Source organism: Patella vulgata, chromosome 8 (genome assembly GCF_932274485.2).
Source record: "Patella vulgata chromosome 8, xgPatVulg1.2, whole genome shotgun sequence".
Classification (NCBI taxonomy): Eukaryota; Metazoa; Mollusca; class Gastropoda; family Patellidae; genus Patella; species Patella vulgata.
In genome coordinates, this window is record NC_065886.2 from 30640085 (window position 1) to 30665695 (window position 25611).

General features: G+C 35.5%; 1 long non-coding RNA gene across 1 annotated transcript; it reads left to right on the forward strand.

Moving 5' to 3' along the window:
• Positions 1-4825: 4825 nt before the first annotated feature.
• Positions 4826-7013, forward strand: LOC126830624 (uncharacterized). Its single transcript, XR_007683887.2, has 3 exons — positions 4826-4977; positions 5740-6351; positions 6483-7013. It is a non-coding gene; the product is annotated as an uncharacterized LOC126830624 (long non-coding RNA).
• Positions 7014-25611: the final 18598 nt, after the last annotated feature.

Genomic DNA, 25611 nt, shown 5'->3' on the forward strand with positions numbered 1-25611 from the left:
ACTAAGAGCTAAATATGCCTACTGCAGGTCTTCCTTTGGGCCTTAAATGTTACATAAATTATTAATTAGGCATTTATTAACAAAACAAGACCATAAACAGCTCTCGATGCCATCGGATACTCGAGATTTTAACTAGATTAGAACGGTTCGCCATTTAAAAATAAAATTTAATTTCAAAATGGGAAAGCGAGACTAGTCTCGAATATACCAATGCCCTGGTTACCACAATGCACACATCTTGTCAAAACTACAAACAGTGATAACTTGACCCAGAATGAAGTAATTTGAATGAAATATTCATTTTACAATAGCCATATCTATTTTTGAGCTATTATAGCAAGAATGGTCACCTCTTTATCTAAATCTTACATAATGTATCTTTAATACTTTAAATTGTATGATAAGCTTAATCCTTATTATTTCCATTATTTGTAATTTCATATTTTGTTTTTACCCACGTTTGTGAATTGTGTAAAGTTTATTTAGTCCCGAGATACTAGCTTCTTGAAATACCGAATTGTACATTCATTCAAGATTCTAGGTTTTATCCCGTTTCCAAACAAGTCACGCTGCCAGTCGGATTTGCTGTTCTGTGTATATGATATTTAAAGATACATTATGCGAGATTAGATACAAAAAGCTGGCAGTTCTCACCATAATAGTTAAACATTCGATAATGTAAAGGCAATTTGCTGAATATTTCAGTCAGATTGAACCGAGAATTAAGCGATTGAAATTTCGGCCTAGCCTCGATCATCATTCCTAAAGTCGATACTATAAAAAACATAGTCTTGATTATCCATTTCATGATTAAATCATAAATGGAAGTTAAGCAGCAAATCGGATCCTAATCCAGTAAATATCGCATGCTAGCATTGACATCGAGAGTTGATTATGATCCGGATTACTTAATTCATGTCTAATTAATAATTTAGATAACATTGTAAGCCTATATTTATTACCGTAGATTATGACTTCTACACTATAATAACACTCTCTATCCTAGGATACAAATTGGGATTAACGTGTTTTGTTCTATGGGTACGTGTGCATTTGATCATTTCAAAAAATATAAAAAAAGGCCAACAAAAAGCACCGAACAAATCTTTCGATAACACATGTACATGATTATAGATATTGTCATTGCATTACTGCACAACACGAGAATGATCTTATTTCAGTTGGATTTTTGCCCCCATTGGTTGACATCTTTTAGAAATCTTCATATATTGTGTAATGGGGTAGGACATTATCGTCTATGACTTTCTTCGACTTCACGTTGTTGGATCAATTATTTCAATCATCAATTAACTGACTCTGGAACACCGTTTATGTTGTTACTAAGTTTATATAATTAAACAAATACAGCAAACTATAAAGTTATGATAGTACTTTTCGAGTTACTAAATTATCCACGGTCTGAGTTTAACGCCCTTTCTTGCTCAGATCAGACCAGAACGGCTTAAACATACATACGTCTTGATAGTTCTACATAAGGTTCGCGCTAGGGTGATGTGTTCACCCAACTTTCCAGAAATGGATACTGACATAAGTGTCTGTGCGTTAGACTAAGATAGTAGCAGAGTAGTGTAAGCTACTTCATTACCCTAGTTTTCGTCACACATCATGTAGATAAAGATTTCTATATTACACAGAACACCGTTCTTAGACCTAAAATAACCCTATAGTGTTATATGGGGCCACCCTACCAAATTTCATAATTGTTTAGCCGGGGGGTGTTTGATGAAATAGAATAGAGGTCGTCACTTCGTTTCCAATATGTCGTATTTAGACACTTTAGACAAGTAAACGCGAAATAAACACACTTCTTTAAAATATTTACACGAACCAACGAAAAGCTATCCTTTAAGCTTTTTCTGCTAATAGAAAAAACGAGGGTCTTCGATTATAATAATATCAAAAGATTTAAATAACTTAAAGGATATCTACGTGACAAAGACGTTTTATAAACTTGTTTTATATATGACACATAAAGCTACTCGATGCATGCATGTACAACTGATAAGGACAGAGGGAGAAATGGGGTTTAACGTCCACTCGACACAAACTAGGTCATTTCGGGACTAATATATGGTTTAATTTTATTCCAATAATTCGCTTGCGCGTAGGGGTCTTTAGCAGTGGGAGGAAACCGGAGGACCAGGAGAAAACCTACTCATTGTCACGTACAACCCGGGGATCGAAACCACGCCAGTTGACTCAATGACAGACCTTATGATAGCGCGCATGTGCTAACCATTCGTCCATCCCCCTCCCCCTCCCAACTGATAACGAACAATCAACGAATAGTAAACACTCGTATATGTCTACAGTACAAAACACTGTCGTTAAATATGTGTAAATATGATTACATGTCCCTATAACTGACACTTAAATTTATGTCAACTTTAGTCTCGGAGACTGTGTTTTAATCCAAAGGGATCATTTTAACCTAATGCTTGCTATAAAACCGTCGTCGTTAAAGTTGTGGGTTTTATAGCTTATTTAATATTATCTACTAAAGGGAGCCAAGATGGCACAGTAAGACGCTGGCTCCCTACCTTGAGGTCCCGTGTTCGATGCGCGTTGTATCATAAGGTCTGTAATTGGATCAACTGATTTGGTTTCGATTCCCCGCTGGTATGTGAAAAGGAGTAAGGTTGCCTATCCAACGTAGTGGGTTTTCTCCGGGACCCCCGCTCCCCCCCCCCCCCCCACTGCTAAAGACTCCTACACGCAAGCAAATTATTGAAATAAAATTGTGTCGAGTGGACGGTATCACTCCCCCCCCCCCCTCAAATATCTGTGTTTTGGCTGGTTTGCGAGTCAACTCCATACCCCAAGTGCTACATAATAGCACGAGCAAAACCGCGTTTTGTTATCCATGTGGGCAAGATAGGGTTACATATTTATTGCATTGTATTGACAAATCGTCTACACGGGAAACGGAAATGTGACTTGTTTTGACTAAACTTCAATCAGAAATAAGACGGAGGTTTATTTATTTTGGCGATCTAAACATATTGTTTAGTTATATGTTTATTATAGACTTTAACTGTGAACAGTGAACAAGATGAAGATACTAACCTGTTTTACATTTATTATATATTTGGTTAGAATAATTGGTGAGTGTTACAGATGCATTATGTAAGAGCTAAATCGGCCTAAATGAGGCTTTTTTGACCTTAAGTGTTATATAAATTATTATGTTTATTCACATAGCAATGGATTTAACACGGTCGCCATTTAATAATTTAATTTCAAAATGGTTAATCGATGCTTAATCTCGGTTGTCAAGTACCGTTGATACCATATACAATATACAGTATACTACAACTTCAAACACCGCGACAACTTCGCTCATAAAGTAATTTGAATTTTGCATTATTTGTTTTTGAACTTTTATAGCAAGAACCTGTCAGCCATTTATCTAAATCTTGCATAACGCACCTTTAGTATAGATAAACCAGTTACCTTCAGTTGTTTTAGCCAGTGTAGCTAAATATTTTATTATTTCAAGCTCACAACGCGGTATTCCACATGGGTCTGTATTTAGGCTATGCTATCTAATAGTATGTACAGATGAATAATTCAAATTATTGTTTCAGTATGAATATTTAATTTATTTTAGTTTTAAATACAAATATCCAAGAAAAATGCAATAGTCGTATAAGGCGTTCCACAAATAGTGTATGCTTCTTGTGGATGAGGGAGGGGGATGCTAGCTCATTCTTGAACATCTGGTACCACTTTCTTTTTATTTGAAAAGTTCATAGTTTGTGTTATTTTTAGGTCTCGCGCTGCAACTAAAAGATTATGTCACATCAAAGGGTAACGTATCGGTTGTCGTGGGCTGTACCGCTGAGTTAGTATGGACTCTACATGTTCCAGGCTATAACGCCAGTATACAAAGGGTATGATATTGTTTTTACTAGACCCAAATGAAACCAGACTGGCTCCTTCCCGGTGTTGGTCAAGAAAGTTCCAAAGAATCTCCGGCGCGGTTTCCCCTTGTCAGTGGTGCAGGACGAAGGGTCTGAAAAAGACAGCTGTCTACTCGTTCGGGCAGGACAGAAAACACAGGTGCCGTGTACATATCGGCCTGCGCGTAAAACGACACTTTACAGTTTGAATTCGATTTTAAATTAGACTATAGCAAAATGTCCCTCATAGCACACTGGATGGCGTATGCCCGTCTTCATAGCCCAGTAGGACGCTAAACCCCATTTCTTATCATTAAACAAAGGTTATTCATGCGTTATCTTGTTGTATTAGTTCACACTCTGGGTAAAACAAGCAGAATGCTTCTGTCACAAAACTTTCAAAAACGGCGGCCTCCGCGAATCAAAGGATCCGGTGAGTCATAATACGACCAATCAGTATCCCCGTAGCACAAAGCTTTTGAGTACACATAAACTTTTCTGGAGACCAGAGATAATGGCATATCTAGGCAACGATATAAAGAGACTATGGTGAAGTGGTTTAACGCGTGCGCGTTGCATCATAAGGTCTGCCATTGAGTCAAGTGGCGTGGTTTCGAAGCCCCACTTGTTCGTGACAAGGAGTAGGGTCGCCTGTCCAACCTCGCTGGTTTTCTCTGGGTTCTCCGGTTTCCTCCCACTGCTAAACCCCTACGAACAGGCGAATTATTGAAATAAAAATTGAACGATGTGTTAGTCATGAAATGACCTAGTTTGTGTCGAGTGGATGTTAAACCCCATCTCTTTCTCCACCTTAGCTTGTTGCTCTGGTACAGGTCCGTCTTCATTAACCGAATTGGTGCAACAAACTCCATTTCATTTCTTCTATTACAGCTATCAGATAATAGACTATATAATGTCACAGAAAGATCTAACGGAGATAATAGAGAAATATTTGTAACTATTGCCAACACCACTCTTGACGATTCTGGTATCTACAGATGTCAATTACACTTGATAGATATTTTCCATGATGACATATACCTCACAGTGTTGGGTAAATACATGTGTTTCTTCTGTAAATTGATTTTTAACTTTGCTAATTTTCTGGTTAGTTATATCAAAATTGTTGTACGTGCTGATGTGGAACCAAAGTGGCTCAGTGAGAATGGCGATGGCTCAGTAATCAGTAGGTATCAAATCCGATCCTGTGGTTGGCCGAGAAAGTTTCTCTTCAGCTTGACCCCCCCCCCTCCGACGCTGGACGAGGATACCTGGCAAGGGCGGCGATTAGTCGTTCGGGTGGGAAGTATACAGCTTGGCGTACACGTAAAAGACCCATTGACAGTTGAAATTTGAAAAATCGCCGTTGTTCGGGTTATATCGCCCTCATAGCACATTGCAATGTGTTTGTGGGTTCATCTTCTTTTTATTACATAGCCTTTTATTAAGAAAACAAAATCAAAATATCAACGCTAGATAATCTCCCGGCTTGGATTCAATCGAAATTAGCCCACCAGGTTTCTCCGCTACCGATAAAAGATGGCGGTATCTTCTTTTTACGACCGAGCAGCATAGATCAATAAATTTTCAATTCCACTCATCTTTGTAAATACTGAACGGAATTGAACCATTTTTGTACTGACATTCGTATTAAAGATTCAACTGTAACAAAAGTGTACTTTGTAAGTGATTCCTATTGCTTAAAATGGCGCATTGGGAGGAGATATAATATCTCCCCATTAACGGTCATTTGATTTAGCTTGTAAGGATGACAATATTAAAACGCCAACATCAAATTTACAATTATATTTTAAAGTACACGCTGATGTTCAAACACCCAAAGAGCTAACACCAGAGAAGCAAAGACCAACAGTACAAATACCAGAGAAGCAAAAGCCAGAGAAGCAACCATCAGGGGGTATAACACCAATACAGGAAACTGAACATCACATATCAAAAGAACAAACAACAAACTGTCAAATACCGGATCAACAAACAACAAACCGGCAAATACTTGAACAACAAACAACAAACCAGCAAATACCGGAACAACAAACCACAAACCAGCAAATACTTGAACAGCAAACTACATATCAGCAAATAAAGGGACAACAAACCACAAACCAGCAAATACATGAACAACAAACAACAAACCAGCACATATCAGAACAACAAACAACAAAGCAGCAAATACCGGAACAACCAACCACAAACCATCGAATACTTGAACAACAAACAACATACCAGCAAATACCGGAACAACAAACAACAAAACAGCAAATACTTGAACAGCACCCAACAAACCAGCAAATACCAGATGACCAAACCCACGTAAAAGTTCCTCTGGGCGCCATTATAGCACTCATCAGCCTTTTTCTGGTTATTGTCATCATACTCCTATTGATTGTTATACGGAAATCTTATGTTCGTAAGTATTTTATAATACCTAATAATTGATTAAAGGTTGATTGAAAAATACCATAAAGTTTTAGTTAGGCGAAATTTTCCAGGACAAAACACTTGACGCCCTTCAGATCAAATCATTCAATCTCTTTTCAGAATATTGCTCAACCTCCAGCTCTGCGACACCCAGTACGAACGTTTATTGTGAACCTTACGAAATCAGAAACCGAGAATCGTTGACTGAACCTAATATACCGAACCTCAACCTAGCTGATACAGAAAGCCTATCTGACATTAGAGTACAGGGACCGTCTCGTGTATCCGAGTCCTCTCCCCTAGCAACCGGGTATCGATCACCCCGGCCACCTGTATCAATCCAATCCACGACTGGCACGGGAACTCACTACCCTAAATTACCCCAACACCAAGAACATACCCCTTCTCCAAAAATGTGTTTACCCAAGGGTCTGGAAGTAGAAGATGACGAGGGTTTGGTTAAAACCGTTCAATTAACAACTATCTCCACCGTAACTCGGTCTGTCTCTTATCGAAAGGCTGCAGAGAGATCTGCCATCCATAAACAAACCACAGATTTTATGCCAGAAACTATCGACGCTGGTTTTCAGACTGCAATAGATAAACATATATTTAGTGATGATTCACGTGAAACATGTTTTGATTCTAAACGCCGCCCCACGGATGATGTGTCAGACACCATCCAACTCCATGTCGATAAAAGTCACTCAACCAAATTGAGATCCAGAGAGTTCGGTGTCCAAACACCAATAGATAGAACTACAAACTCCGAAGATGCACTTGGAACATTTCGAGACACTACGCACAGAAAAGCACACTATGTGAATAATACACCGGAATCGTCCAAACCTTGTGCTGATAAAAGTCGCTTAACCAAACATAGATCTCTCAAAATTACGCCGAAATCGGCTATAACGGAAATTGATATGACTAGAGCCCAAAGAACTAGGCAAAAATTTGATGGACAATCATTAGACGAGATTCCAGAAACAGATAATGAAATCTGTGACACACCTAGGTACCACGAGATTCGGGATAACCATATGAAAGTCGACGATACAAGTTCTACTGGAGAACAAGGTTCTGAAGGAATGGATGTTGCCTCTGTGGGCAGTGATAATGATAAAACTAGACCACCTGTGTGTAGTCAAACGGATGGAGACCAATCGTATTACTTAACACCTGTACATATAAAATATGATTACTTGTAAAAAAATTAACCCTGTATAAAAATGGTCTGTTTAAAAAAAATCCCGAAAAGTAAAACAAAAGGAACAAAAATTGAGAAACATCCGAGAAACATCAGTATTTTGAGCTGAAACATTTCTGAACTCATATAACCACTATAAATCATTTCCAAACGGCTCAATTGTATTTACATGCTTAAACGAACCTCTATTTTGCTCTGGAGATCATTTCCAAACGGCTCAATTGTATTTACATGCTTAAACGAACCTCTATTTTGTCCGGTTTCTCCCGACTGCTAAACACCCCTACGCGCTAGCGAATTATTGAAATAAAATTGAACCATGTGTTGGTCCCGAAATGACCTAGTTTGTGTCGAGTGGACGTTAAACCCAATCTCTCTCTCTGGGGGGGGGGGGGGGGTAGCACGTGCCCGCTGTATCATAAGATCTGTCCTCGGTTTTACGTGACAAGAAGTTAGGTCGCCTGTCCAAATATGTGGACGTTGAACCCCATTTCACAGAAACCTCAAGAACAGTTTTACGGATGACGGATTGATGACTAAAAAAAATAACGCGCAGGAACCATTGTTGATAAATAGGACGATTATGGTGTCATTGATAGAACAATACGCAATGGTGACCAACCATTGTCTAAACAGATAATTTTGAAACATTGGTAATGCATTTTCAATTTTGATTGTTGGTAGTATCGACGCTGGACTTTTCGTTCAGTAAATAGCATAATTGTTTATAATTGTTCACTAAATAGCATAATAGTTTGTAATTGTTCACTAAATAGCATAATTGTTTGTAATTGTTCCCTAAATAGAACAATTGTTTGTAATTATTCACTAAATAGCATAATTGTTTGTAATTGTTCACTAAATAGCACAATTGTTTGTAATTGTTCACTAAATAGCATAATTGTTTGTAATTGTTCACTAAATAGCATAATTGTTTGTAAGTGTTCACTAAATAGGATAATTGATTGTAATATTTCACTGTGCGCTGTTGAACGTGGCATTCTGCACGACAAAGAAACGTATGTATACATAACAAGAATTATCAACCAACCCTAAATAGGCCGATGTTTTTATTTGTAGGAGAGTGTAAGGTTATTTTGAGCATGATATTTGATAAAATTCATTAAATTTATTTTCTTATTTACATTGTAAAAACTCTGTCTTATATACCCTTCAAAAAAGTAGGGGATATTTAAATGCAAATACCTATGCAGGTTGTGATATGATAAATAGTCATGGACATTTGACATGCTTTGAGAGTATGTTCACAGATGAAGAACTTATCGCCCCAACAGAAGCACTGAGCTGCACATGCGACACGCTATAGCGTCATACACATGAGAGGGGTTCATTGTCAAATTTGGCACTTCCAGGAAGGGTTGATGAAAACTGTCGCGTGCTGGTTTATCTATTCATGTTTGCTTTCCTAACGGTTCTTGCATAAGATTTACTGTTTAGCGTATCTTTTTTTAATTTGATCGGGAGATATGTTCGTCGACGTCAACGTCAACCGACAACACTGCAAGAATTGGCCGTGGCATTGTAAGAGGGATGGGTCAGATTGACCCAAATCGTGATTGGACGGTTAATTAGGAGCATGTCACGGCAAATTGCTGAATGTCTGAGGATTGGTGGAGTAATTACTCATTATTAAGACAAAAATCAAAAACGTCCATTTTCACTTTTGACGGTTTATCTCTTTGCGAGTCAGATAAGCCGCCCATATGAACTGTTTATGTTCATGTGTAGGCAATTGGCATGTTTTTAACATACAGTGGTTACCTCTAATAAAAACAGCAGTGCATTTCCGCAGTTTTGTATTGTTTCTGAATATCCCCTACTTTTTTTAAGAGTATATATAAAACATACATTATGGGAGATTAGATAAAGGGCTGGCGGGACTCCCTACAATAGTTAAAAACTAGATAATGTTAAAGGAATTTGCTGAAAATTTTACATTTTAGTGATTGAGTTTACGGCCTAGTCTCGATCATCATTACTAAAGTCGGTATTTTATGATTAAAACATGAATGACAGTTGTGTAGCAAATCAGATACAAATACAGTAAATATCACAGGCTAGAGTTGACATCGAGAGTTGATTATGGTCCGGATAAGTTAATTTATGTCTAATTAATAGTTTATCTAACATTTTATGTCTGAACAAAGACCTGCAATAGGCAGATTTAGCTCTTGCATAATGTAAACTCGAGGTAATTAGCGTGCTCTCGTCTTTCATTTATTTCGTAAGTGATGTTTCTCATTATCTTTCCGGGTTTCTACTACTAAATGCAAATGAAGTATACATTTTTGAAATGAGCAATCAACGCCCGCGTCAATGGTGTATAACCAATGTTGATCAATCTGTCTTGTATGATGGCCATGACTATAACAGTATTGTATGATGACCATAACTATAACAGTATTGCTTTATTACTTTATATGTATATCTAATTCACGTATCCAATTGTAACTATTTCATTTATTATACGATTTTAGATTTATCTTGTAATTTTACTCATAGAAATAGTACAACGGCATAAAAAAAGCTGAACTGACTTTTATACAGGATCATAATTCTATTCTATTCCAAGGTTTTCCTGGTCAGCTTAAACTTTACCCCAGATGAATATACAATTCAAATAGGGCCCATGAAAGAGTCAACAATCTGACCGTGTTTACATTTCAACTAAAGGATGTGACATCACAAGATACTGGTATATATTGTTGTAGATTTGGAGGTCGAATTGTACCTGGCTGTGATGTAAAACTTATTGTTGCAGGTATATTTCCAAATAACAAAAACAAAATAATAACATTGTTTTTCGAAATTAAATTATAAAAATAACCATTTTTTCCTAATTAAAAAAACTCAAACCTTTAATGCAAAATTTGCCAGTAAACCTAGTTAGAGCCCATCGATTTTAATCATATTTAAAATTTAGTGTAAATCATGGGTACCCTATCGAGTGTTTATTCTTTCATTAGTTAGCAGTTTTCCGTTGTAACAAATGTTAGAGTATTTTTTCATATCAAATTTGGTGCGAAGTATTTGGCCAAAAATGGTTGCTTCACAACGCGGAGACACTATCATATAAGGTTTCATATTAACTCGGGATCTCGAGAAAATTCACATAGGATGTCAATATCTCGAGAACATTAACTCGAATTCTCGAGAAAATTTAAAGAGGATGTCAATATTGTAGGAAAATTATCAGGGGATTTCGAGAACATTAAATTGAGATCTCGAGAAAATTACCAGGTGATTACGGGATCGCAGGATCTCGAGACCTTCTACAAAATTTTGCATGACCCCTATACGCTTCCGTAACTAGAGTATCTTGTAAATCGTCATATTTCAAAACCATTAAGCATAGAATATTAGATATTTTAAAAAACAATTATGCTTAGAACGTATTTGTAATTAATCAAATGGTCTCTTTTATCAGCATTTGACTTAGAATATTATTCGTCCAAATCCGTTCCATATAAATATGCCAATTGTATTTCAAACATCCGTTATCTGCCCATAGCGTATTTATAAAAACAGGTAGATATAACTGTGTTGCTAAAAATAATGATGATGTTGAAGATGTATTAATATGTAGAAAATATAAAGATATTTGTTGTAAATATATTAAACCATATTATAGAATTATTATAGAGTGTATATAAATTTATTTAACTTCTGACTGTACATAATTATAAGGAATTGATAAATCTAGGAAAGTATCTATGAATAGCTTTTGAATCGAGAAACAAATTACTCCAAAATAGTAACAATATAAATTGGCATCTTAAATATTTGTAAAAAATGCAATGTCTAGTCTCTCATAAATAACAATCTTTTAAAATTTCTATTGTAAATAATTTCACATTTGCCCGTATGTATATTTTGTATATTGTACTGTATTGAATCTGGTGGGCAGGTAGCCTAAGGAATCAAGAACTGAACTGGTACGTAGGTTTAACCTCACATTTGATTGTTTTGATAACGGATTAGGAGGTTACTAGACTGTGGGTGTAGGACTATAGTCTGGTCTAATTAATTAGTATCACTGGTAGGGTGACCCACCATAAATAAATATCTCCATATATCTCGACAATTTCGCCACAATATTTATATATATGCCAAGCCTCAAATCAGTTTCACACAATTATAGTCACTAAATAAACGATCATGTTGTACTTAATAAGCTATGACCATTAATCATCTATAAATAATAGACTGAAAACTGGTTCCATGTGTCGTCCATAACATCCAGACACTTTTGAGTAAAAGATAGGTTACGTGCCCTTGTTTTGAAATTAGTCTCGCTTAACCAGTCTATCGACCATTCTAGGGCTGATTGACAGGTCGGGATAATCAAGACTACTTTTTTACGAAACATAACAGAAAGCTAGAACAAGAAATTGAATTTAGAAATGAGCACGTTAGCTAGCTCAACAATTGTTTTAAGAAGCTTGTAAAAGTAAAATGAAACTACTGCTAGTATCATGTTCCTGTCTAACCCGAGTGTTTCTGAGATATTATTTGTACTAAACCAAAAGATGCCGCTCTTAACGGTACAGTTAATGATAAAGCGATTTAAAAAATGAAACGAACGTAATTTCTAAATCTGCTGTAATAACCAAGAAGCTTAATTTCACTGCTATTCAAAATCGTCAACAATAATTTTTTTACGGCTGTAATAGTTGATATATTTGTAGAGAATTGCACGTGCCATGGCTATTTATAGTATCATACTGTCAGAAAGTTGGCCTCGACACGGCGAATGTGCACGCTTCAGTGGTAGTCTCGAACTATCAGCGGTGGACTGTATTTCTGTAGGTGCGTGGGCCACCCTATCACTGGTGTAAACTTCTCACTCTAATTATTGTTACTGTTGAACACTTCCCACTATCAGTAGATTGGACAAATTGGTGAAATCAGTTTACTAATAAATTTAGATTGTGAGCTGTTTTGATGTAATAATTAATTTGAAATAAAAATAAATAAACTACTGATATTTAATCACAGCTTATCAGTTGATATATATAGCTCCTCTGAATCACAAATGGTCATTCCAAAATGGCGGACGCTTTGGTTAACTTTAGTATTGCTAATACTAAAGGTGGTCAGAATTTATATATGTATTAATATTAAAATTCTGGAAATGGTATAATATAAGAATCCATATTATATGTATTTTTTATATGTAACCCTTTTCACTAATATTATTTAAGTCATTTTGTTGAAGTGTCACAAACTTGTTACAGACTATACTTTAAACCCCCTTTGTTTATAATTAGTCATGGTCTGGTGGACTCAGACTCTAAACATAGATGTGGGGAAAGTGAGGTGTCCCCGGTACGTAAACGGTAATATAATGATTCAGATTGATGTAAACTTGCCGAATAATGTATATAGTGACTACTGGCTATAAGTACAGAAAATTTTGTTCGGTCACTTGATGTGCTCTTTAAGGTGAAAATAGGTGTTAAATAAAGTATGACCATGAGAGAGCGACAAAAACAACCTCACTCATCCTTTTAGTACTATAGGAGTTGGGCCAATTACCACGGAGAGGCTTGATGTGCTGAAGTTTGTTTGTGCCAGCAAGATCTCAAGACAGTTGCCGGTGACGTAATATTATAGGGGTTATTTAGTTCTATAACAGGTTCTCTTTTTAATATATTAAAGAGGTTAAACAAATGGTCATTTCTGGAATAACATGGTTCAATTTTATTTCAACAATAATTATCTTGCGCGTAGGGATCTTTGGCAGTGGGAGGAAACCGGAGGACCCAGAGAAAAATCCACGGGGTTAGACAGGCGACCCTACTCCTTGTAGGGCGTACAAAAATCAATTGATTAGATGGTTAAATGACTATAACCGGTTATCGGAGATTAGAGTTCCGCGATGTTATAAAATACAGGATATTGTACACTTTAATTACACTTTTTTTCCTGACACCTCCAGTGTAGGGTATTCGTCGGTAGACAATTTGCGTCGTGTAGAGATTTGTATGTGAGAGAAACTCATATCAGAATTTATTATACTTCTTAATTAAATACTTCTGTAAAAACGCTGATCTTCGTTTGCATTTTTCAGACAATATCTAAGTGTTCAGAGTTCAATTTAAGCTAAAATGTATTCACACTGATTACTTAACATTTTATTAAAAACACAAAATCAAAATATCAAAGCTAGATAATCCGCAGGCTTGGATTCACGTAACACTATCAGTTTATGCTGACTACCAGCATTTTAAATTTTAATTTTATTTACAGCAAGAACAAGTCTAACTCAACATGTCTAACTTAAGGTTAGACCAACAATCTCCGTCTCTCTTCCGAATATATTATACACGATATTAAACTATATGCTTCAGTACTAAACTCGAGGCTTAAAAGTTGGTCAGAAACACAGGGTAAAATTGATGAAGCCCAGGCTGGGTCAGTCTACAATCGATCATGCGTTTACTCTTCAGGGTCTGGTACAAAAATATCTATCCAAATCCAAAGGGAGGCTATTTGTATTATACGTTGACTTCAGTAAGGCATATGATTGTTTAAGCAGAATTAAACTGCTATTTGTATTAATAAATAAAGGTCTCCATGGGAAAATGTATGCTACATTAACTTCTATGTATAAATCTGTCACCTCCTGTGTAAAACTTGATTCTTATGTAACACGATCGTTTAATTGTGATTCCAGTGTAAGGCAAGGGTGTATTTTAAGCCCATTGTTATTTTGTTTATATATTAACAATCTTGTTGAGATGCTAAATTCTTCAAACTGCAGGGGTATATTTACCATTCCAGAAGCACCAGAAATTGCATCGTTATTATATGCTGACGACGTGTCATTGTTCTCTGATTCAGTTGGGGATTTACAATATAAAATTTATTTGTTAGAGAAATTCTGTTCAAAGTTTAATCTTAAAGTAAATCTAGATAAAACCAAAATAATTGTCTTTAGAAACGGTGGTGTAATAAAGCAAAATGAGAAATGGTTCTTGGATAATCAACAAATAGAAACTGTAACTTATTATAACTATCTGGGCCTAATATTTTCCTCCAGATTGAACTGGAATAAAAATATTACTAACTTATCAATTAAAGCGGAGAAGGCCTTGATACCTATAAGAAGTTTAATTAGAAAGACGGAATACTTAGATATCAACCTGTGTTTCAAGATTTTTGATCATGTTATAAAACCTGTCCTCATCTATGGAGCCGAGTTGTGGGGTTTTCAATATCGGCACGAAATTGAAAAGGTGCATAACAACTTTTGCAAGTTCATTTTAGGAATTCATAAGAGTTCCTCAAACGCTAGAACACTTGGGGAATGTGGAAGACACAGTTTAATCATATATTATACTTTGTGTTGTATTAAATATTGGTGTAAACTATTGCGTATGCCCATAGATCGTTATCCTAAACAAGTATTTATTATGTTAAAACAATTAGACAAAGCCGGCAGGGTTAGTTGGGTGACAAAGGTCAGAATTATGTTATATTCCTTAGGATTTGGTTATGTTTTTGAAACTGAAATGATCGGCAATTTTAACATGTTTAGTAGTCAAATTAAGTTACGATTATCAGATATAAACTTACAAGAATGGTCAGCTAAATTATCAGAAAGCGAAAGTTTAACAGATTATTGCAAATTCAAAATAAATCTAGTTCAGGAATCTTATTTATTGTCGAACATTCAATTAAAACACAGGAGAAATATTACAAAATTTAGGCTAAATCTATTACCAACATGTTTGAATTTGCATAAACGGAATCAAACTACTTTTCCATTATGTCCATTATCCCATCAATTTGATGAAGATTTATTTCATTTTATGTTTGAATGCATAGAAACGAAGAACATCAGAGATGTATGTTTTGAACGTGTACATTTGGCAAATATCAGTCGTTGTAACTTCCTAAATCTGTCAAATTCTAGCGATCCTTGTATATTATTATCCATCTCCCATTATATAGAAAGGGTCACCAAGTATCATATATAAATTGCTGTAAATAATTATGTCCGTCCCAGTTGATTGTTTGTAAATATAGCCTACTCAATTGCAACTACAGAATTATACTTATTTATACAGATATTTTGAAATTGATTAACACAAACACACGTTTAAAAAAAACCCAACCTTATATCAGAATTGTATATAAACCTCCAATTGTCAACAATTAATAATTTTTGTAATGAATCGCACCTTTTAAAATATATTTGTACATATCATTTTCTAGTTGATTCAAATTTGTAACGTTTGGTCTCTGACCTATATTACTGCAATAAACCTATTCTTATTCTTATACACGAAATTATGAACCGGTTGATTTAATTAAGATTATTTACATATGAAGAAGTTTTTTTAAAAAAGCTCTATAGATTATGCCCAGTGGCCACAATTTCTATCACTTATCATTAGTATCGTCCTGTTTCGTCAGTTTCTCATAAGAGTTCGGTCTTTGGTTCATAGTTGCTCTATCGAGTCTAGTATATGAAGATGACGTTCCTTGAGTATCGATATATTTTGGATACGTTTGTTCATTTTGGCTTTCGTCATTTAATTCCAGATTTGTATATACACTGATTGTTCTGTTGCGAGTCTCTTCATTTAAACGTTCATAGGCATTCGGTGGTACTGCCGCGTTGTTAATAACTGGAGTAGCTGTGCTGCCATCATAAGTGTTAGTATCAGTATCATCAATCCTGTCATTGACAGCATCTTCAAGGTCTGTGCTGGTATCATCACCAATCGCATTGTTTATGTCAACTTGGTGGTCAGTATTTTGTTGTCGAATGGTCATTAATGATACTGGTCGTTCATAATCAGACGACGTATTTTGAGAGTCTCTGTTACCTCGAAATGTGATATCTCTATTTGTCGTGGCTACGCCTTGGCCGAGTGACGATAGGTTCACTTCTTCATACCGTGGTATACGTGCATTGTTGGTTCTCCGATTACGCTTCATCTCTGTAAAAGATAAACACAGCCAGAAGTTTTACATATACTAGGGGAGATAACCCGTGTTATGATTTCAATTATATGTCTGTGCTGTACAATTCAAGGCATATAGTGATACAGACTTCATTTAAAATGATAAACAAACTAACAATAAGGGAACCAACTCAAGAAACGGGTGAATATTTGTTAGAGAATGTAGAATGTGGATTTTTATGTCCATTCGACGCTACTTTTGGTCCAACCTGTGCCAGTCTATTACGCACTATGTAATAAAACTAGAGGTATATTCACAGAAAGTGTGTTGTTAAGTTAAAAACTTGGTGGGCTATTATTATTTTTTTTAAATCAGGCATTAACCAATATTGATATTTCTATTTCAGCAGCCACAGAAGAAAAACAGAGAAATACTCCCATTGAAAAAAAAATACTTACTGCTAAAACGGTATTTCTTGTAGATGAAAACTGAACTTAAGATGACTGATATAAATACGGTAATACCAACACCAGTACTAATTCCAATAATAATAATAATACGATTTGCAGCTGTAATAAAACAATATTAATACTATTTCCCAAAACTATTTACATTTTATTAAAAAAGAAAAACCCGATATTTTATTTCATTTAAAATTTGATTGATGAACAGGGTAGGCTTATGTTGACCCCCTCTCCATTTATATCTGAAATAGAACAATGCCATTAGTAGATGTAGTAGATCAACACCCGATTTAAATAACAATATCACTGTAATAGAACAATACCAATATCACTGGTAGATTAATACAACAATGTCCTACTTTTCAACACCAACTTGGCTATGGAAGACGATCATACACCATACAGTGCGGCATGAAAGAAATTTTACCCTAAAAGCAACTCAATTCCCACTGTTAAGGTATCTATCAAGCTGTACATTTCCCTCGACAAGGGGTAGCCGCGGTAGAAAATCCAGGAAAACTTTCTCGGTCAACACCGGGATTGAACCCTGGGCTTCCTGGTTAGTTAGCCAGCGCCATACAGAGAATTAAACACCATGTGTCCCTAAGGCCTTTGTTAAAAGAAAAGACACCTTTGCGTTTCGACTTGAAGAAGAACAGGAAACACCGATGCCTGGCGTATGTCCGTCTCTATTACTCAATAAACAAAGAACCATAGTTGACCGGGATAAATAAGATGTTAACTCCCACATTTCATTTCATTTATACAACTAAGATATTGTGAATATGTCCAAATACGTGAAGATAAATATCTCAAATTACACAATCAGGTTACCTGTACACACCCCCCCCCCCCCCGCCCCTTTCCATTTTTCTGAAATTTGATTATATTCATATGGTAGCTGAAGAAATTGACCTGACGGACGGTTCCGGAGATATAACCCATTCAATTTTATCGATTCCGGCCAAAAGGGGGTTGGCCGTCAAGATTCCAAAAGCTGAGGAACCGATTGGTCAAATTAGTTATTTCTGGTAAGGCAATTCCACGAGGATTTTCATTAAAACTGTAATCGACACAATAAATATTGGAGGTATAACGTTGTTTATATGTCTTTTTACCGGAGAGAAAAATGACAAATGAGTACATTATCACGAACATGAACCTAAAAATGGTGTACTATGTTAATAAATACCAACCTTGCAGAGTATGACAGATCAATAGCTTTCCTATCCGGTTCTTTAACTCCACACAATAGTCACCAAGATATTGTTCAGTAACCACATGCACCGATAGGGTAAGGTTATAATGGTGCAGTTGAGAAATGTTACTGCCAATCAGGGTATAATTTACATAATGTCTATTGACACCCACTGGTGTTATAACAGACTGTTCTTCTATTGTAGGTCTAGGAAACCCAGTTATATATTTTGTAACCAAAAACAACTGACCAATATAAACTTCGCTTGCAGCCTCATCTCCAGACAATCCTGCATTTCTCGGTGGAAGAAATCCAGCTAATTTCTGACACAACCTTAATTCCCCAGCTTCATTCTGAACATCGATACAATATTTTCCTAAATAATCAGTGTTTATGACATCAATAGTGAGGATCAGATTGTAATGGTGAGATTTGGTTGTTTTTGTCAGTTTAAAACGTATATGGTTTCTGTCGGCTCTCACTGGTGAACTCATTGAATCTTGTAAAATGACCGGACGTGGAAAAGCCAAAATCTTCTTGGTTATAGAAAAGAGTTCACCCACAACAACAAAAACATCAGTACCACCTCCTCGATCACCTGATTCCTCTGGAGCATCTTAGAAAAAAATATTAAATGAGGTTCAACGCCCTACTGTTCTGCACCAACTGGGCTAATGAAGACGGGCAAACGCCACACATTGTGCTATGGGTGAAATTTTGCCCGGACTCACTAAGCCACCGTGACTCACTTCTTAAAATAAACAAACCAAAAGAAACATGTGAACCGTGGCATCAATTCATTAATCGCTTTAAATGTTTATCAGTAGAACATGACATAATCTCGTACATATATTTCAAAATATCATACGTTAAATTGCCTAAAGGATTTGCGGGCTTAATTATTATCATAGTTATGGAATGAATAAGTGAAACTGCTTAGTAATTTGATATTCAATAAAATACTTACGTTTCAGATCCAGAATAAAAGAAATATTTGTAGCACCATAAATATTGTTCACAGTGCATATATAAACTCCATCATCTGATTCTTGTAGATCAGGTATACTGAGTTGTGGATTGTAACTCAACATCGTCCTATCTTTATACCAACTGATATCACATGCTGGATTACAATCGCTCATACAGTTAACAGATAATTCTTCTCCTACACGTTTCTTTACTTCTTTATGTGGTGCAAGATGTTTATCATTATAGTTTAATGTTATATTGTATGGTCCATCTGTAATATAATTTTGATTGGTTAACATTCTCTGGTATGAATCAGCGAATGATGACAACACATAAAAAGAGACAGTAAACCAGAGTCAGTTGAAAAGAGGCAGAAAGAGCTTAATCTGCCTATTGCAAGTTTTCGTTTAGGTCTTAAATGTTGGGTCTTATTAATTAGAAATCTATTAACATGGTTTCGATGTTAGGTAGAGAAGAACGGTTCTACCATTTAATGATTTAATTTTAATATGGAAAAGCGAGGCTAAGATTTGAATAACAAGTACGGTCGTTACGATCAATGCACACATCCAGTCAAAACTACAACCAGTGATAACTTCGTAATTAAAGTTATTTGAATGATATTTTCTATATATTCATTTTACATTACCTTTTTTTTGAAACAGTATAGCGGGAACGGCTAGTTCTTATCTAAATCTTACATAACGCCCCTTTGACCAGAGGCAGTTTAAAATAAGACAAAGATGCACCAATAAATCAAATTGTATAATGAATATTTTGAAGGCGATAACTCACATTTTGGATGAAGAGTATAATTATTTGACACACCGAGAACATCTGCACAACTTGTATCGCCCATAACTGATTAAAACAAAACAAAAATATCACAAAAAGATGATTTGGGGTTTGTGCTGAGATATCGGTAAGGCAAGAATTTCCATTACCATAAAGTATTATGGCAATGTCTGGTACATTAAAATCGAGCAATGACACCATAGTCTGCCAATCCAAATATGGCAACCCCATGCGTTAGAAACGTGGTTATGGGTGCCCATATAAGTACATTGTGTTGAAATCCGGGGTAGCGTTTATACATCTGACCAATCAGATAAAGGAAGTACCTGGTCAATTTCCTGGGACTCAATACATGCCTCATGCACGTTAACTTTCCCTTCAGACATCATTGAGATATCCTAGAGAAGATATCATTCGGAGTTCCAAGGGGAACATTATACCCACAGCCTACTTGGCTGAGAGGCTAGGAAACCCCGCCGCAAAACACAAGCTAGGGGATAGAGAACTATTTAGTTTATATTTAATGTCATAGCTGTGAGTGTAGTTTCCTATATATAACCATTGTATCATTGATGTTATAAAGACAATAAAACACAGTTAAGGTAAAAAGTGTTCCAGAGTCAGTTAATTGATGATTAAAATAATTGGTCCCACAACGTGAAGTCAAAGAAAGTCCTGACTAGATAAAGTGTCAACCGAGTGACAACGTGGAAGTAATTCATAATTCACCTATTTAATGTAACACTGTAGTGTCACAACGGCCGTTTCCATCGAGGGTGATATCGTAGACCATTCTTGTGAAACTCGCAAGAGGAAGTTGTAAATGTTATTCTAGACTAGCACAGAGGGGCAATTAAAAACGTTTTACCGCCTTCATTCCCTTCATTCACTATTGGGGCGTTGCTCTCGTATACAAATGTAGTGAAATTTGGACCGCTAGGTTGGTGGCATGCAGGTGCAATCTGTCCGCGTTGCCATCCTAGTTCCGATCTAGAGAAAGCTGATTCATATTAGGTTGTGCGCCGACTGACAGCGTTAAACACCCCCAACTCGCTAATGTCAAGTCCCTATGACTTAATAGTCCGCCACTAGCGAGAATCGAGTAGTCACAATCATGTAAAGTACTTAGTCCAGCAGGTAAAGCGACGACCACGATGAGACGAACTTTGGGTGAATTCGAGGATCTCCGAATTTTCGTAAACCTTACCAAACACAGTACATTGTTACATATACAGGGTAGGATATCGAATTGAAAGAGATGAAAGCGATTATATCTGACCTGTCTTTAATGTAAATTCATGTTTTAAATGTTGTAAAAGTGCTTTACAATCAGGATCATCAGTAGCTGTACAGACTATATCAACTTCCGTATCAGTTATATCAACATCCCTGTCATGTAGTATATCACCATTACCATAATATATACCATGTTTAAACCACGTATATACCATATATATATTGTGATCAGCTGGTGTGGTTGTAGATGTAGCCTTACAAGTCAGATCTATATTTCCCTTTAATTCGTCTCTATTATATGCACGATCTAAAACTGGCTGGTCTGGTGGTGCAGATAATCTTATACTAGGTTTGTCTACAATAGATAATAGTTAACTTTACTTTCTGCAAAAAAGGAACTTAGTTATTACCCTTACACTCCTTGCATGATGGGATTTGATGACCGACTCTATTTCAATTTGTCAAAAGATAATCAGTTTTTTTTTAATGTCAAAGGGAAATATATTTATAATTTGGTGATATTATATTTTTTTTTTTTTAAAAAAATACTAATTTGGAAACTAAGTTTTGATTTGGAAAATTAATGTTTTGATTTGGAAAATTAATGTTTTAATTTGGAAAATTAATGTTTTAATTTGGAAAATTAATGTTTTAATTTGGAAAATTAATGTTTTAATTTGGAAAATTAATGTTCTAACTTGGAAATTAATGTTTTAATTTGGGAAATTAATGTTTTAATTTGGGAAATTAATGTTTTAATTTGGGAAATTAATGTTTTAATTTGGGAAATTAATGTTTCAATTTGGTAAATTAATGTTTCAATTTGGAAACATTTTTTGTTAGTTATTTTTGATGGTTTTTTTGTAATTCATTAATTTGGAAACTTAGTGCTTTGTGATGAGGGGTTTTCTTTCCTAGTAATTTTGAAAAAAAAACATTTCTTTTTCTTACTTGGAAAATTTAATTACTCATTTTTTTAAATAATATATTTGAAAATTGGATTTTTAAAAAAAAACAACAACAAAAAAAACATTATTCTTTGGTTTATTTGGAAAAAAAATTATTCTTTTTTCTTTTAATTTGTAAAAAATGATTTTTTTTTCTAATTTGGAAAAATGATATTTTTTTTATTCATTTTTTGAATTTTTTTATATAATTTTCTTTTCTTTTTCTTCTGTTGGATATTTAGAGTTTTGCTTAAACAGAAATGTTTATTTTTTTGCGAAAGTTATTTTTGTTAACATTCTCTATTTTCTTTTTATTGATTCATTTTACAACTGTATTGTAATAATATTAACATTATTTACCTGTAACAATAAGTTTTACACCACAACCAGGTACAATTCGACCTCCAAATCTGCAACAATATATACCAGTATCTTGTGATGTCACATCCTTTAGTTGAAATGTAAACACGGTCAGATTGTTGACTGTTTCATGGACTCTACTTGATGTGGGTATCCATGTGGGGTGAAGTTTAAGCTGACCAGGAAAACCTTGGAATAGAATATAACCATCAGGTGCTTGTATATCATAAATATCGCCACTCATTTGATCCAGCATAAAAGTCAGTTCAGCATTTCTATGCCGCTGTACTATTTCTATATGAGTAAAATTACATGATAGACCTGAAATCGTATAAGAAATGGAATCGTTATAATTGCATACGTAAAGTAAATAAGTAAATCAAAAGCGGGACTAATTTACCAGAAGCAGAATACCAAAATGCGGTTATCGTAATGGACACTTCCGGCGAGAAAAACAAAGATGCTAACGCCCATGAAACGATTTCTCGTTCGAGCGAAGCAGCAATTCAACACAATACGGATGAAATACATTGCTTGAGACTGGAAATAGCTGTTGTTCAAGCCACGCTAGCTAATAACTTTCGGAGCAACATCGAAGAACAAGTGGTGACACGAGAAACTGGAATACCTGTTGACGTCTAGTTCGAGATTGAGAACCGAGGCGGATTAACACCACATCTCTTACCAGCGTTCCGTAGCAGTAGTCATAGCAGCGTTGATTTATACTCAGATTTGATTTATGACCTATTTTAAGTATTTATGCAGTTCATATGGGGTATGCACGAATTTCTAAATTAGTAACCAAGGCAATCGTGGCTTCCTTAGGGGCATGTCTTCGCTGCCTTCGGTTCCTTCGGAAGGTGCTTTCGGTTCCCCTTGGAGTTGCCTTCTTACTCTTACTTGTCTCTAATCCCGATAGACCCAGATTTACTGCCTAGCCATGGCTTGCCATCCTCATTGTGTAATATAGTATTCTGAAGATGAGTAGACTCCCATATTGCCAAAGCTTTAATTTATTATGATTATAATTAGAGCTTTTATAAATACCAACGTTAATAATTTCAGTTTATTTATATACTGTTGAAGTCAAGGCGACTATTACAAGAATGTTATGACCACCATACAAGACAGACTGATCAACATCGGCTATAGACCATTGACGCTGGCGTCGATTACCCATTTCGAAAATACACATTTCATTTGCATTAGCAGAGAAATTGAAAGCTGGGAGCAATTGCATATTACTGTATATAAAAATAACACGCACATGGGACGTGAGTCTAGATCCTAAAGAATGTATGTTCTAGTGTTTATATACACACATGTTGTCATGGAAACTGGACCCAGGGAAGAGAACACCGCGTACGAATTAAATGGAATGGGGTAAAACGCCCCTCTTTTCAGCTGCAATCGAACTAACGAAGACTAGAAAACTCTAATTACCTCGAGCTCGTAGCACAGGGATTATATACAGTACATATTTGTTTTTGATATATTACCCTGCAATAATAAAGTATATAAATACCTGCATGTACATTATACAAAAACAGGAGAAAGTGAGAATATTTTAACATCAACATGTTTCGTTTTTCAACACATTACAAGTAAAACCAACACGCTATTAAGACTCAGTTACAAGGTATCCGGTGAAAAAACATTAGTTTAGCAACGGGAAATGGACCGTTGAGTCATTGTGAAGCTGACAGTTGATATGTAATCCAATGTATTCGTTATTAACTCTTCGTTATTCTAGGGGCATGTTGTGCGTTTAATGCGTTGTAAATTAGTCTAACAGTGACGTGTTAGTCCAGTTTAAAACTGGAATATTTGCCGTTTTTGGCAGTGTTTAACTTGCGATGCCTTAACCTGACAGCACTTTTGTCATAAGCTAAATAATTGATCGTTTCGTTTAGGGATCACTTCCACGCCATATAGATTAGATGTATACATCAGTTCCGTGAAAGATGGGTTGAATTTCGTGACGAAATAAAATGCGGTTTTACGTCCTACTGTTCTCTTCCGACCGGGCTAATGAAGACGGGAAATGCTGATAATAGTATACATGAATCTATTCCAAACCAATATAAATAGATTAGTCAAGACACACAAGATTATCCCTTGCATAATTTTACACCATGTATTGACGTGCTTTGTGAAAATGATTTATGAAAGTGTCGTTTCAAACCTTTTAAAACATATTAATTTTCTAAAAGGAAATGCGAAGTATTTTTAGGCTTGTCACGGTACCCACAATATGACAGCTTATTCGTGCATTGCCAAATTTTGTTGACGAAATAGCAAATGTCAAATTTTTAAATAACAAACATGACTAGACTGCACGTCCGGTTGCGCAGTGGGACGGCATGGTCGCTTTCAAGACGAGGTGAGGGGCTTTAATGGGGCCCTCAAGATTATGTAAACAGTGAACAATGTATAACGTCAAAATGTTAATGTCGATATAATCTTATAAAGCTAGCCAGAGAAACCTGTAAATAAAAATATAACATTCAAAGTAGTTAGCACCAGCAGACCGTATTAACTGTAAAAATATGCTATAAGGCTTATTTTTGATAGGGTATAAAAGAAACACTTGATATATATGAATTAAGTTGACAAAAATCTGTATCATCCCTGCATGGTTTTGAATCTATACTTGATATCAACTTAACAAGAGGAGAGAGAGAGAGGGGTTTTATATTGATTGTTATAAATGCAAGTATAATCTCCTATTTAGCTTGGTTTCTATTATAAATCAGACTATATAGGTTTAAGATATAGAACTCATTAGTCATGAGGTAGATTGGTCCCTGAAACTCTATTATGAGACACCTGTTTGTACACCTATTTCTATACAGTATTTGATTTGCGATAAGTAAACCTGTGATTTGAATATCGTAATGAAACTGCAGAATATGTGATATACATACCAACAGACTTATTATAATATTCTTGATTGACTTTGTGAAACACGTCCCATCCTAACTACTGGATAGGTTTTCTTGCCAACACCTTTTGTTATTAAATTGGTCACACCACTAGAACATAAACTCATAGTCCAATTGAGGCACAAATAGGTAGATCTATGACTTCTAAGCGGATTTAGAAGTTAAGATAAGCAAATATGTCCGCA